The 13960-nt window shown below is 35.4% G+C and overlaps 1 pseudogene; it reads right to left on the bottom strand.

Annotated features, from left to right (window-relative positions):
* Positions 1–786: 786 nt before the first annotated feature.
* LOC140512135 (large ribosomal subunit protein eL19-like) lies at positions 787–1283 on the bottom strand (annotated as a pseudogene).
* Between the last annotated feature and the right edge of the window lie 12677 nt (positions 1284–13960).

Below are 13960 nucleotides of genomic sequence, written 5' to 3'. Positions count from 1 at the left end.
AGGATCTGAAAATAATATTTTACCTTCAAACACAAGAGTCTTAAATGTATATACATATATATGTATATATATATGTGTGTGTGTGTGTGTGTGTGTGTGTGTGTGTCTATATATATATATATATATATATATATATATATATATATATATATATATATATATATAGAGAGAGAGAGAGAGAGAGAGAGAGAGAGAGAGAGAGAGAGAGAGAGAGAGAGAGAGCATGCACAGGGTGAGTTCAATAAGAAGGGATTTCTAAAAATAAAATTGAGGGGTGAGAGAGGAATATGTTGGGAGGAGAAAGGGAAAAATGGAATGGGACAAATTATCACTCAAAATAGAGGTAAGAATAATCTTATTCAATGGAGGACAAAAGGGAGGAGAAGAGAGGGAAAGAGTAAAGCTTAATCTCCTCTCATTTGGCTAAAGAATAGAATAACGCACTCTCTCAATTTGGTATTAAAATCTGTATTACACTAGAGGAAAGTAGGAGAGAAGGGGACAAGTAAGGTGAGGGGGATGATAGAAGAAAGGGCAAGTGGGAGAAAGGAGTAATTAGAAGTAAACACTCATGGAGAGGGACAAGGTCAATAGAGTGAATAGAATAAAGGGGACCAGGTTAGGATGAAGGCAAACATAGTTAGTCTTACACAACATATCTATTATGGAAGCCTTTTTAAAAACTACACATATATAGCCTATATTGAATTACATGCTTTCTCAATGGGGATGCGTGGGGAGGGAGGAAGGGAGAGAAGTTGTAATTTAAAGTTTTAGGAATGAATGTTAGAATTGTTCCTTAGTCTTGGAAGGGCAAGCTTCAGCGTGGTCAGTCAAGAGCTCCTTCTGGGACTTGTCTGCCTTCAGTTTATGAGTGTGCTCCATAAGGAGCTTATTCTTGAACACATTTCCCTTCACCTTCAAGTACAGGCTGTGGTGCATGTGGCATCATGGCTTCATGATATCTTTGGAGCAGATGTCTCTGAATCTTCATTTGCCTCATCCAGGTCATCTTCTCAGGCTTATGAGCATTGGCAGTATCCTTTCTTTATCAGTACCCATGTGCTTGCCCTTCCATAGAATCAGAGCATTTTTCTGGCATCTGGTATGAGTGTACAGTAATGGCTTCTGGATGATAAACCCATCTTGAATCATCTTCTGGGTCTGTTGATGGGAACTGGCACTGGCAATTTCATTGGTCTTGTTGGGGTCAAGCCATACCTTCTTTCCATATCAAAGGATGCTAGAGGAAAACCCCTCTTCTGAAGCCTGAGCATACTCATGGATGCAACCGCAGACTGGAAAAAGAAAGGGGAGAGCAATTGTATTATATTTCTAAAGCTCTTTGGAGAAGAGAATTAAATATTCATATTTTAAAAATCATTAGTACTTAGGTAGAGTATACTTATTTGTTTTTCTATAAAGATAAAAGTTTGTGAATGAAACTTCTTAAATAAACACCTCATACAACATGACATAAGCTATTTGGCGTTGTCATGGAGGTCACAATACTGGTTGTTAATGCTTGTCAGCTGAAGGAGCTTTTTGAGAAACCAGAGGGTATAACCTGCCAACAACAGAATAAAAACAAAAGGTATAAAAAGTTACAACCTCACAAACGAAGCAAATAGCTAAAATTGAAGCAAAATCTAATCATCAAAGTCTTATTACCTTCCTGGTACAGACTGAAACCTAGTCATAGATTGAACTCCAATTTTGCTTAGGATACTGCCTCTTCAGCTCAATAACCCATTTACATGATTCTTTATCTATACTTTAAAATTGTAAAAGTCCTCAGTAAATGCTTCAGTTTCCACAGGTTGATATTTATGCATTATCCATGTCATTTTTTTTTCTGCTCTTCCTCCTTACCTCCAGTTACTATGAAATTGGACTCTCAAAGGTTAGTAGTAACTTGTATTTTTTTCATTCTTAACTCATTTGGCTTCTATGGGGGAGGTAGGAAGGGAGGGAAGGAGAGAGAGAGAAAGAGAGAGAGAGAGAGAGAGAGAGAGAGAGAGAGAGAGAGAGAGAGAGAGAGAGAGAAGCTGGAGTTTTGTACTCTGGGCAAGTGGCACATACCATGCTGTAAAACCCTAAATTCAGTTACAGAGGAGGATTTCATAATGGTAACCCTGGGACAATATGAGATTGACTCTCAGATGAGAGTAACAGGACAAGGTGAGGCTAGGGAGGAGCTTTTAACTGCAACTGCCTACGTAAGGAAACGTAAGGAAATAACATCTGTTAACTTCCTAATAGAACTATTATTGCTAACTGCTGTAAGTGTTAAGTTCTATTATTTCTATGCTGTTAGACTGAGAGTCCTTTAAATTTTTGGTTCAGAGGTCTTATAGCTACACTGTACCTATAAGTTTGACTACAACAGGTCATAAAGACAACCTACTAAGGCTTAAAGGGAATAAAACCACCTGCTGAGGAGGCATAAACAACAATAAAATCATATATCCCTGAAGTATAAAAACAATGACTTATTTCATGCCTAAATATACCATTTTCTATATTATTGATGAATGACTTCACTTATTTTTGTAATTGACAACTTGTCATGGAAAAACATAGGACTGATTATATTTAATTTTCATTGTTTAGAAGCTTATTTGGATTTATTCTAAGTCGCACAAAGGACAATTTATACATTTTCTCGGATTTTGTCTTCCAAGATTTTGTTAAATTAAAAAAAATTTCAAGGTAGAAGACTAGTGATAATCTTCTATATCACCCTATTTATATTGAAAATAACATAGCTTCTAGATCTTTTCTTTCTCTGTATGCATACCACAAAAAGGAAACAGTGTCAGGGTAAAGAGTGAACTATTTGGGGTAAAATGTACCATGTCTTGTTGGATGATTAATCTGATTATTTTTTGTTACTCATTTTTCAAACTAATTTTGAATTTAAATGCTGTTCTACAAATTGTGCAAAATCGAACTCATCTGAATCCATCCCAATTCTATTCACCAATGGCTTATTTAGTGCCCACTAGGCCATTGTTTTTAATTTTAATGTATGAAATACAATCATTTCCATAAGAGTAGAATTTTTTAAAAAGATGATTGCACATGATAAAAAAGGAACAAAACACAAAAAAATAGCGTCCCAATTCTCATGGAGTTTTATTTCATTGGGAATTGTCAAGTTTAAAGCAAATATCAAACCTAACTCTGCTATGTCTCGTGCTTTCATATAGGTTCTTAATGCATTCATAGATGCTGAGTATGATATAATTACTGGAAACTGAATGTAATATATGTTGAAGGGCATTAATGAGAAAGCTAAGTAGCTCAAATGTCTTCATATTCTTTTGGCATCACCAGGAAATAATATCATGAGAATCTCTTACAAATACTTTCACTGGTGATGAACTTTAATGAATTTGGGGGTTTTGAATCTCCTACCAACACAATTCAGGTCCTTTCCCTATCACTTCTAACAACTTTGCCCCCAAATTAAGAATTCACCAATCATCTGTTCAGAATTCCAACTTTAGTATCAGTCTTTTGATGGACCCCTTAACTCCTTTCCAATGTCTGCTACTCAATGCATATTCCATTATTACAATTACAATTACATTCCATTATTACAATTCTTTCCACCAAATTATCTCTATCCCCATGACCCTTTATTTTATTGGTAATTTATGTTTTGTAACTACCATTCTGAAGCATTGCACAGTCAGGCTTGTTCATTCTTTTAATTTTTCCTACCTCTATTTCTTATTCTCCAGATGTTTTCTCTGTGCCTCATGGGTAGGTATCTTCTCCTACCTTGCTTTTCAGCTCTCTTTTATGTGTTATCTCTTTCTTTTAGAATGTAAGCACTGGTAAGCCAGTTACTATCTTTCTTTTTGCCTGTATTTATATTCACTTACTGTACTTACCACAATATCTGCCACATAGTAGGTGCTTGATAAATGCTCCTTGATTGTTGAATCCACTTTATGTCTTTAGCTATCACTGGAGATAATACTGAGAATCTCAACTGATATGGACTAACTGAAACATCCTAGAAGGAAGAAATAGATATGATATAAACACATACACACACAGAAACACACACACATGCATGCACATGCACACCAACCAATAACAATTTACCCTAACTTTGCAAAGTATATCAGCCATCTCTTAGCTATTTTCTTTTTTTTTCATGGTTAATTGTTTCTCTTATTTCTGTCTTTATGTGGTTGAAACTATTAGGAAAAATATGCTTGAGTTCTGAATTTTGAAATAAAATTTCAGTGTAAAATTTCCTCCCAACCTCAAATAAATGGTTATAATATCATTTCTGCTCTTGTTCTCCTTTTATTTTCTGTTGCTTGTGACATTGTTGACAATCTTCCTCTTGAATGTTTCTTCTGTCTCTGAAAACTTTTCTTTTCTGCTGCTTTTTTCCATTACTACCTCAAAATATTTCCCTCAAAATATTATAGTTTACTATAATATTATATTATTCCCTCAAAATATTTCCTAATTCTCCAGTCCAATAGATTTAACTAATTTCCTGACAATAGATAGATATAGATATGGATATATAGATATGTAGATATATCTGTAACTCCAGTCTCACTTTTTCTCACAAGCTCTAGTCACAATTCTCTAATCCCCTGCTGTATGTTTCTACTCTGATGCTTCAACTATTTCATCAAGATCAAATATTTGCTTTAAACAATTCCAGAAACCTCAATTATATCAGTATAGGCTTCTCACATATTAAGTGATGACATCTGCATATGAGTCCTTCATAATTAAGGTGCATGCTGTCAAAAGGAATTCAACATATGAACAACTTGGTGAAGTGTCTTGAGGAACTTTGCTAGGCTTGTTCTCAGACAAAAATAGACATAAATGCACTTTATCATGAGCCAAATGCTCAAACCATTTCTAACCTCTTAGATCCTAATGGTATTTACACTTTTTGCATTATATTTGAGAATCCAAGAATACCTCCACCCCATATTGAAATAGTAGGTATTTAGAATAGATAGGAATAGCAAACTCAGAGTGTCCAAAATTTTAACCCATTATCTCTTTTCCAACTTCAAAAGAAAAACAACACAAAAATCAGAAAAGAAACCTGATTTCTTTTCATAATTCCTTTTGTTGCATCAGTGGTACTTTAATTTTCTTTGTTACTCAGGCTACCTCTGCCTTCCTCACCATAACCAGTCACTGAGTACTATTGATTTTATTTTATTTTCCTCCAATAGTTTTTTTTTATATATATCTTCCCCTTCTTTCCCATTCTTCACAATTCACTGAACCCCCACCAGTGCACATGGCATGAACTAAGCACAGAATTAAATAGACTTCAATGCACAAGTACCAATATAACAAACACTTGTTTCTGTTTCCTGAATAATGGTAAGATTTGCAGGCAAACTAAATAGAACTTTTAACCAATAGTATTTGTTCTACAGAATTCTGTATGGTTAGGTTTTTCTCTGTTCCTTTGGAAAAGAAAAAATATATTTACCATTTTAAAACATAATATAGTGTGTGTTATTTTTCTGAAAAGTTTACCAATGCATCAATACATAGCTTTTCTTTCAGATGTTGGGAATCAATTTCACACATAGAAATGAATTAAACATTTAACTGGTTTAGACAGCTGTTGACTTAAAAGAATGCATATGAACAATCCAATTGTTTGGCATAATGGACCACAGAATGCCCTAAACCATATCTAACTGCTTTTTTTCCACATTTATGAGAATCCTACTGAGTTGATCTTTTGAGTATTCCTTCAGTTTTGGTTGATGCCAAATGTGATTTGGCCTATGATTGGAGAGTTGGCAAAATGAAAGACAAAATTCTTATACACTTGACCTTTATATCTTTGTTTCTATTATTTAGACTGGAAAGTATTTTGCACTCTGGTGGGTATTTATTTCTATATGGAAAATGATAAATATTAAAGAAAGACTATATGTTAAAGCAAAAGGGATATATTTTCATATTCTGCTTTTGTCTTTCTGTCAGTTCTTTTATTTCTTTTCCTTTTTTTACTGTGATGGATAAATAATCACTATTAATGAATAAAACTAAAACAATCTATTTCAGATAGCACTAAGGTTTCCTTGCTTATCAAAACATGAGATAACCATCTACATCTCTTGAGTTTCTAAAACTGTAATGGAAATTTCATGAAAGATGTTTTCATTCTTACAATTCAGAAATACAGAAAATATTTGAAAATAAAATCAAAGGAATGTATGCATTGAAAGCATTGTGCTTTTTAATTTTTCAAGAGAATTCGTTTTAAGTCTTAGTGAAGTCTCCACAACATTCTTACATTTTTTTCCCATGTGCAATACTCTCAAAATGGTATTTTGTAAGCTCCTAGTGTGAAGGTCATTAATTCAGGTTACAAATAGTGGACTGGTATTTGTTACTTCAGGTTCCTTGTAGAGTCCCACATCACAGAGAGATTCTTGACATGAGGTTATGGTGCCCTAAAGATAACAATGAACTTCAGGCCACATGATGGGACTTCACAAGTATAAGCAAGAATGGCATACCTTTTCTGACATTTACTGTATTGTATGATCCTGCAAAGCTTTCTCCTTAGCTGGATATCTTTTGAGCAGATATAAAGTAGAAATTCCCAAATGATTACTTCTATTTTCAACAGATAGAACAAAGAAGGAAAGAAAGAAAGAAAATCTGCAGTTCTATATTTCCTTTAAGCACAATATGTTGCTAACAAACCAGCAGGGCTGAGAACAAGAATGTATGAGAAAGAATCATCAGCTCATGCTTTTTATTGATATAGATATTGACTTTCAGAAAACTAAATAATAGAAGAATATAGACTCTGATAAAATATTAGAAGAAATATAATAATAAACACCCTACTGACTGTTTCTTTTTCTGTAGTGGAATGCTATTTAGGTGGTGAAATGGCTAAGTCAGTTGTCCAAATTCTGATTGTAGAGAAGCAATAAAGGAAGTAAAAAGAAAGGATATGACTTAGACATATGGATAGATTGTGATAGCCACTTCTTAAAATAATGCTTTTCCAATTTCACTGAAGATGGCTTATGGACTCTTCTTACCAAACTATTAATTTACTATTTCTCAAAATTTTTAAATTCAGTTTAAATGGAGGTCAAACCTATGTAGTTGTAAATAAGTGTCCTGATATGACATCTAGTCTGGAAGATATATAGACTATATATCTCTTTATAACCTCTTTGACAGCAATGAAAAATAAAGAATAAGAAAAATGAAATGCATGCACACGAATTCATAGAGAAAAATAAGTTCTAAATTTAGAAGGAAGTGACAATAATAAAATTCGATTCTGGATAAAGAATTCAATATAGTCCATCAATATCAAAGGGAAGTGATGTTGCCTTTTTTGCTAGCATTGTAGAAAGGGGGCTAGATTTGGAGCTAGACAAGCCCTGGTTTTGAATCTAACCTATAAAACTTAGTTGAAATTTGACAATAGGGATGCCACTTACTTAATCTCTGAGCTTCAGTTTCATCAATTGTAGATGGGGATAATAAAATTTAATAACTCACATGATTTTTTTGGATTATGTGAATTAATTTATATAGAATATTCTGTAAAATTTAAAATGGTATGTAACTCTAAGTTATAATAAATATTATTATTAAAGCATGTCCTTCTCATCTTTTTCTACATGTTTTGGTTAGAAATAATCTTAGTACAAATCACTAGCCTGATGCATTGCATTTTTTAAATTTATTATTCAATGAGACATTGGAATATTCTAGAGATGACTATATTTTGTAGTTGCATAAAAGTTCTAGGATCTAAATGCACTCTGTGCACTTATTGAAAGCATTTTCTAGTAGCAGACAAGCAATAGTGATGATGTCTACCTTATCTGATCCTATCCTCGCATGACATTGATCTCCTCTTGTATGTTACTATATTTTTATGACTTTTTGTTCCATGAGGCTTGCAGGCTATGAGATTTAGTTTGGCAGTATCTTGTGAAAACATAATTCTGTAGTGTGTACACATAAATTTTACGTCTAAGTGACTGATGGCAGCGATTTGCTCTAACACTAATCTCCTACTACAGTTTAGTACCATAGTTCTCCAGTTTAATAGTAATGGTAAAGAAATTTATCCTCATTAGTCCATGAAAGACAGGGCACTTTTCATGGGTCATTCAAACTCCCAGCAGTACTGTGTAAGGTCTGTGGGGAATGGTAAAATTTTGCAGCAAACATGATTTATGAAAAGTTCTGCAATCACCTTCAATAATCTACATTGATCATTAAGTTTGGAATTCTTAAAGATCACAATTTTATTATTTCTGGCTGTGATGACCAGGTCCAGAATTGTCTTCAATTGATTTGTAAAACTTTTTTCTGTTGAAAATATTACTCATGGGGTGGAGCCAAGATGGCGGAGTAGAAAGACACAAAAATGCAGGCTCTCCCCACACAGCCCATGAAATACCTATAGAGAGGGACTCTCAACCAATTTTGGAGCAGCAAAAGTGGAGAACAACAGAGTGGAGGAGATTTCCAGCCCAGGGTGACCAGAAAGGCCCACGGGAAATATATGTTGTACCAGACTCAGAGCAGAGCCCAGCCCAGCCTTGGCCATGAGGTGCATGACTCCCTAACAGCCCTCAGGGGTGGAATCTCCAGTCGTGGAATCCCCAGTCCCACAAGAAGTGGGCTCACAAATCCCTCACCCACAGGAGCCAAAGGTCAGTGACAGGGTTTTTTCAGCTGACTGGAAAGGGAGAAGGGACTTCCCACAGCTCTGGCCTCAGGCAGTGGCTGCAGAGGCCCACATCAGCCCCTACAGCAGCCCTGCATCCACTGTTGGATCCTAAAACCCCTAGGGACACTGAGGAGGTATTTATTATCTTGTCCCTGTGTAGAGGCCCTGAGGGAACTAGTCTTTGTCTCATGCTGAATGGTGCCTCTGCCCCCAGAGCTTGACTGAAGCCCAGCCCCCCAGTGCTGGCTTGGTGGAACTGGAGGCCAGGTGGCTGTGGAGAGGAAACTCTGCTAAGATTTTGGGCACAAATATCCCTCCCTGTTCCCAGACCAGTGTACACGTTTGATTGTGCCACCTTGGAGGAGCCAAGATCTTACAGATTCCCAGAGTATACCCTATTCTTGACAAAGGACCCAAAAGTCAAGTAAGTGATAGGGAAAATGCCCCAAAAAGGGAAAAAAATAAGACCATAGAAGGTTACTTTCTTGGTGAACAGATATCTCCTCCCATCCTTTCAGATGAGGAAGAACAATGCTTACCATCTGGGAAAGACATAGAAGTCAAGGCTTCTATATCCCAAACATTCAAAATAAATATTCAATAGTCACAGGCCATAGAAGAGTTCAAAAAGGATTTTGAAAATCAAGTTAGAGAGCTGGAGGAAAAACTGGGAAAATAAATGAGAGAGATGCAAGAAAAGCATGAAAAGCAGGTCAACATCTTGCTAAAGGAGACACAAAAAATGCTGAAGAAAATAACACCTTGAAAAATAGGCTAACTCAATTGACAAAAGAGGTTCAAACAGCCAAATGAGGAGAAGAATGCTTTAAAAAGCAGAATTAGCCAAATGGAAAAGGAGGTTCAAAAGCTCACTGAAGAAATAGTTCTTTCAAAATTAGAATGGAACAGATGGAGGCTAATGACTTTATGAGAAAGCAATAAATCACAAAATAAAATCAAAAGAATGAAAAAATTGAAGATCATGTGAAATATCTCATTGGAAAAACAACTGACCTGGAAAATAGATCCAGGAGAGATAACTTAAAAATTATGAGACTACCTGAAAGCCGTGATCAAAAAAGAGCCGAGACATCATCTTTCATGAAATTATCAAGGAAAACTGCCCTGAGATTCTAGAACCAGAGGGCAAAATAAGTATTCAAAGAATCCATTGATCACTGCCTGAAAGAGATCCGAAAAGAGAAACTCCTAGGAACATGGTGGCCAAATTCCAGAGTTCCCAGGTCAAGGAGAAAATATTGCAAGCAGCTAGAAAGAAACAATTCAAGTATTGCGGAAATACAATCAGCATAACACAAGATCTAGCAGCTTCTACATTAAGGGATCAAAGGGTGTGGAATATGATATTCCAGAAGTCAAAGGAACTAGGACTAAGACCAAGAATCACTTACCCAGCAAAACTGAGTGTAATACTTCAGGGGAAAAATAGTCTTTCAATGAAATCAAGGACTTTCAAGCATTCTTGATGAAAAGACCAGAGCTGAAAAGAAAATTTGACTTTCAAACACAAGAATGAAGAGAAGCATGAAAAGGTAAACAACAAAGAGAAGTCATAAGGGACTTACTAAAGTTCAACTGTTTACATTTCTACGTGGAAAGACAATACATATGTAACTCTTGAAACTTCTCTGTATCTGTGTAGTTGGTGGGATTACAGACATAAACACACACACAGACAGAGAGCACAGAGTGAATTCAAAAGGATGGGATCATATCTTAAAAAAATGAAATTAAGCAGTGAGAGGTAAATATATTGGGAGGAGAAGGGGAGAAATGGAATGGGGCAAATTATCTCTCATAAAAGAGGCAGGCAAAAGACTTTTTAGTGGTGGGAAAAAGAGGGGAGGTGAGAGAAAAACATGAAGTTTACTCTCATCACATTCGACTAAAGGAAGAAATAAATTCACACTCATTTCCATATGAAAACCTATCTTATAATGCAGGAAAGTGGGGGAGAAGGGGATAAGCAGGGTGAGGGGGATGATGGAAAGGAGGGTAGTGGGAGGAGAGAGCAATTTGAAGTAGACATTTTTGGCGAGGGACAGCATCAAAAGAGAATAGAAGCAATAGGGGCAGGATAGTATAGAGGGAAATATAGTTAGTCTTACATAATATGACTATAATGGAAGTCATTTGCAAAAAACTACACAGATATGGCCTATATTGAATTGCTTGCCTTCCCAAAGGGAATGGGTGGGGAGGGAGGGATGAAGAGGAGCTGGAACACAAAATTTTAGGAACAACTGTTGAATATTGTTTTTGCAACTAGGAAATAAGAAATACAGGAAATGGGAATAGAAATTTATCTTGCCCTTCAGGACAAAAGAGAAGATGGGGATAAAGGAAAGGAGGGATGTCAGAAGGGAGGACAGATTGGTAATAGGGGTAATTAGAATGCTTGGTGTTTTGGAGTGGAGGGGAAGGAGAAATGGGGAGAAAATTTGGAACCCAAAATTTTGTGGATGTGAATGTTGAAAACTTAAATAAATTAATTTAAAAAAAAAACAAAATACAGTAAAATGCTAAAATTTTTGATGTGACAAATTTTATTGGTGCCTAGAAGGGAAGGTATGAATAAAATGGGAAGTTCTAAATGGCAATTGATCTGTGGCAAGATAGATAATCCTAGTTAAGGGTTGATGGAGAAGTGAGGCAGACTCCATTTTTCAGTAGTTCATTTCTTTTTGTGTCTTCCCGGAGCTTTTTGATCTTCTCACAGCTCTTTAAGATGATATCATATAGTGCAGCATAAGTATTTTGGATCTCCATGACCATTAGTCTTTTCTCTGCATGCTGTGTTTCATTCAGTTCATGAAACAGCTGTCAGTAGTCACCCACATGTAACTGCTTTGCTGCTTTAGCCACTGCACCAACTTTCTTTTTTTCTCCAAATTTATTCATTTATTTGTTTTCAGTTTTCAACAATCACTTCCATAGGTTCCAAATTTTCTCCCCTTCTCATTATCCTCCCTTCCCAAGATAGTATGCAATCTTATATGTCCTCTACATATACATTCATACTAAATATTTTTTCACATTAGTCATGTTGGATAGAAGAATTAAAATGAATGGGAGAAACCATGAGAAAAACAAACAAACAAACAAACAAAACAAAGCATAAGAAAAATCAAAATAGGCTGCTTCATTTTGTGTTCCAACTCCATAGCTCTTTCTCTGAATGTGGATAGCATTTTGCATCATGAATTCTTTGGAGATGTTTTAGTTCTTTGCATTTCTGTGAAGGGCTAAGTCTATCAACTCTCCTCACACACTGTAGCTGTTACTGTGTATCATATTCTCCTGTACTGATAGTTTATTTTTATGTGTTGTTAATGCAATTTGACTTCTTAATGGGAAAATCTTTCCCATTCATTAACAGACCCATGTGACATGCCTGGATCACATTGAAGTCTGAGTAACATGGAGTCTGAGGTAGGACAAGCTTGATGAATGGGTAGAACAGAAATGGTGGAACAGGAAGAGTCAGAGCTGGAGCAGTGCTGAAACAAAATTGATCAGTGTATTCAGAGCTTGGAAGGATGCAGGCCAGCAGACAGCTGACTAGCATGAGTGAAACAGTTTGTTTGTGATTTTGTTCAAAGGAGCTTGCTTATGACTTGTTTAATGGAATTGGTTTGTGGGAGACCCAGCAAGGTAAAGGCTTGGGGATGGGATTGTCCTCTGCATTGTTATTGTGTATAGGTGTTACCATGTCTTAGTTACCATGATGGAATTGGCTTTCTGGTGTCTGAATAAATTTTTGTTCTTCCATGTGGACAGTGTTGAATTTCATGATTCAGAATTTTGCCGAGATATTCATGCTGCCTCTAGGTGTTGTGAATATCACATTAGCACTACACGAGGTTCTACTGTCTTCATCAGTATCATTCATGTAAGACTTTCAGGTTTTTGTTTTTGTTTTTGTTTTTGTTTTTGTTTTTTTCTGAAATCTATATGTTCACTGTTGCTTTTAGCATAATAGTGTTCCATTACATTCATATACTATGCCTTGTTTAGCCATTCCTCAGTTGATGGTCATACCCTCAAATTCCAGTTCTTGGTTATCTCAAAAAGAGCTGCTATAAATATTTTTTGTACATGTGTATCCTTTAGCCATTTTTATGACCTCTTTGAGACACAGCGCTAGAAGCAGTCTTGCTGGATGAAAGGGGTAAGCACATTTTTGTAATTCATTGGGCAGAGCTTCAAATTGCTCTCCAGAATGGTTGGATCAACTGACAGTTCCACCAACAACGAATTAATGTTCTAAATCTTACATTCTTTTTCAACATATATTATTTTTGTCATTTTTTCATGTTAAGCAATCTGATACATGTAATCTTGTACATCAGAGTGATTTTGATTTGTGTCTCTCTGTTCAACAGTGAATTAGAGCATTTTTTCATATGACTATAGATAGCTGTATTTTCTTCCTCTGAAAGCTGTCTGTTAATATCTTTTGATCATTTATCAATTGGGAATGACTTGCATTCTTGTAAATTTGACAATTTCCTATATATTTTAGAAATTATGTCATTATAATAGATACTAGCTGTAAAACTGTTTCCCAGTTTTCTGCTTCCCTACTAATCTTGTTTACATTGTCTTTGTTTGTGAAAAATGTTTCAATTTTATGCATTAAAAGTTATTGATTTTCATTTCATAATGATCGCTAACTATTTTTTTGGTCATAGCTTCTTCCGTTCTGCATAAATCTGAAAAATAAATTATTCCTTGATCCACTTTGTTTATATCATCAATCTTCATATTCAAACCATGTATCCATTTGAACTTTATTCTGGTATATGGTGTCAGGCATTGGTTTATGCGTAGTTTCTGCCACAGTATTTTTCAGTTTTCCCAGGAGTTTAGTTCTTATCCCACAAGCTGAAGTACTTGGGTTTGTCAAATAGTAGACTGCTTTAGTCATTGAATACTGTGCCTTGTGTACTTAACCTATTCCACTGATCTACACCTCTATTTCTTACCTAGTACCAAGTGGTTTTGATGATTTCAGCTTTATAATACAATTTAAGATCCGGTATGGCTAGGTCACCTTCCTTAGCATTTCTTTTCATTAATTACGTTGAGATTCTGAAACATTTATCCTTCCAGATTAATTTTGATATTATTTTTTTCTAGCTCCATAAAATAACTTTTGTAGGTGGATTGATATGACACTAAATAGGTATTTTAGGTGGA

The sequence above is a fragment of the Notamacropus eugenii genome, chromosome 6, assembly GCF_028372415.1.
Source record: "Notamacropus eugenii isolate mMacEug1 chromosome 6, mMacEug1.pri_v2, whole genome shotgun sequence".
Taxonomy (NCBI): domain Eukaryota; kingdom Metazoa; phylum Chordata; class Mammalia; order Diprotodontia; family Macropodidae; genus Notamacropus; species Notamacropus eugenii.
Note: the sequence above shows the minus strand (reverse complement) of the source record. Positions and strands in the feature narration are given on the sequence as shown.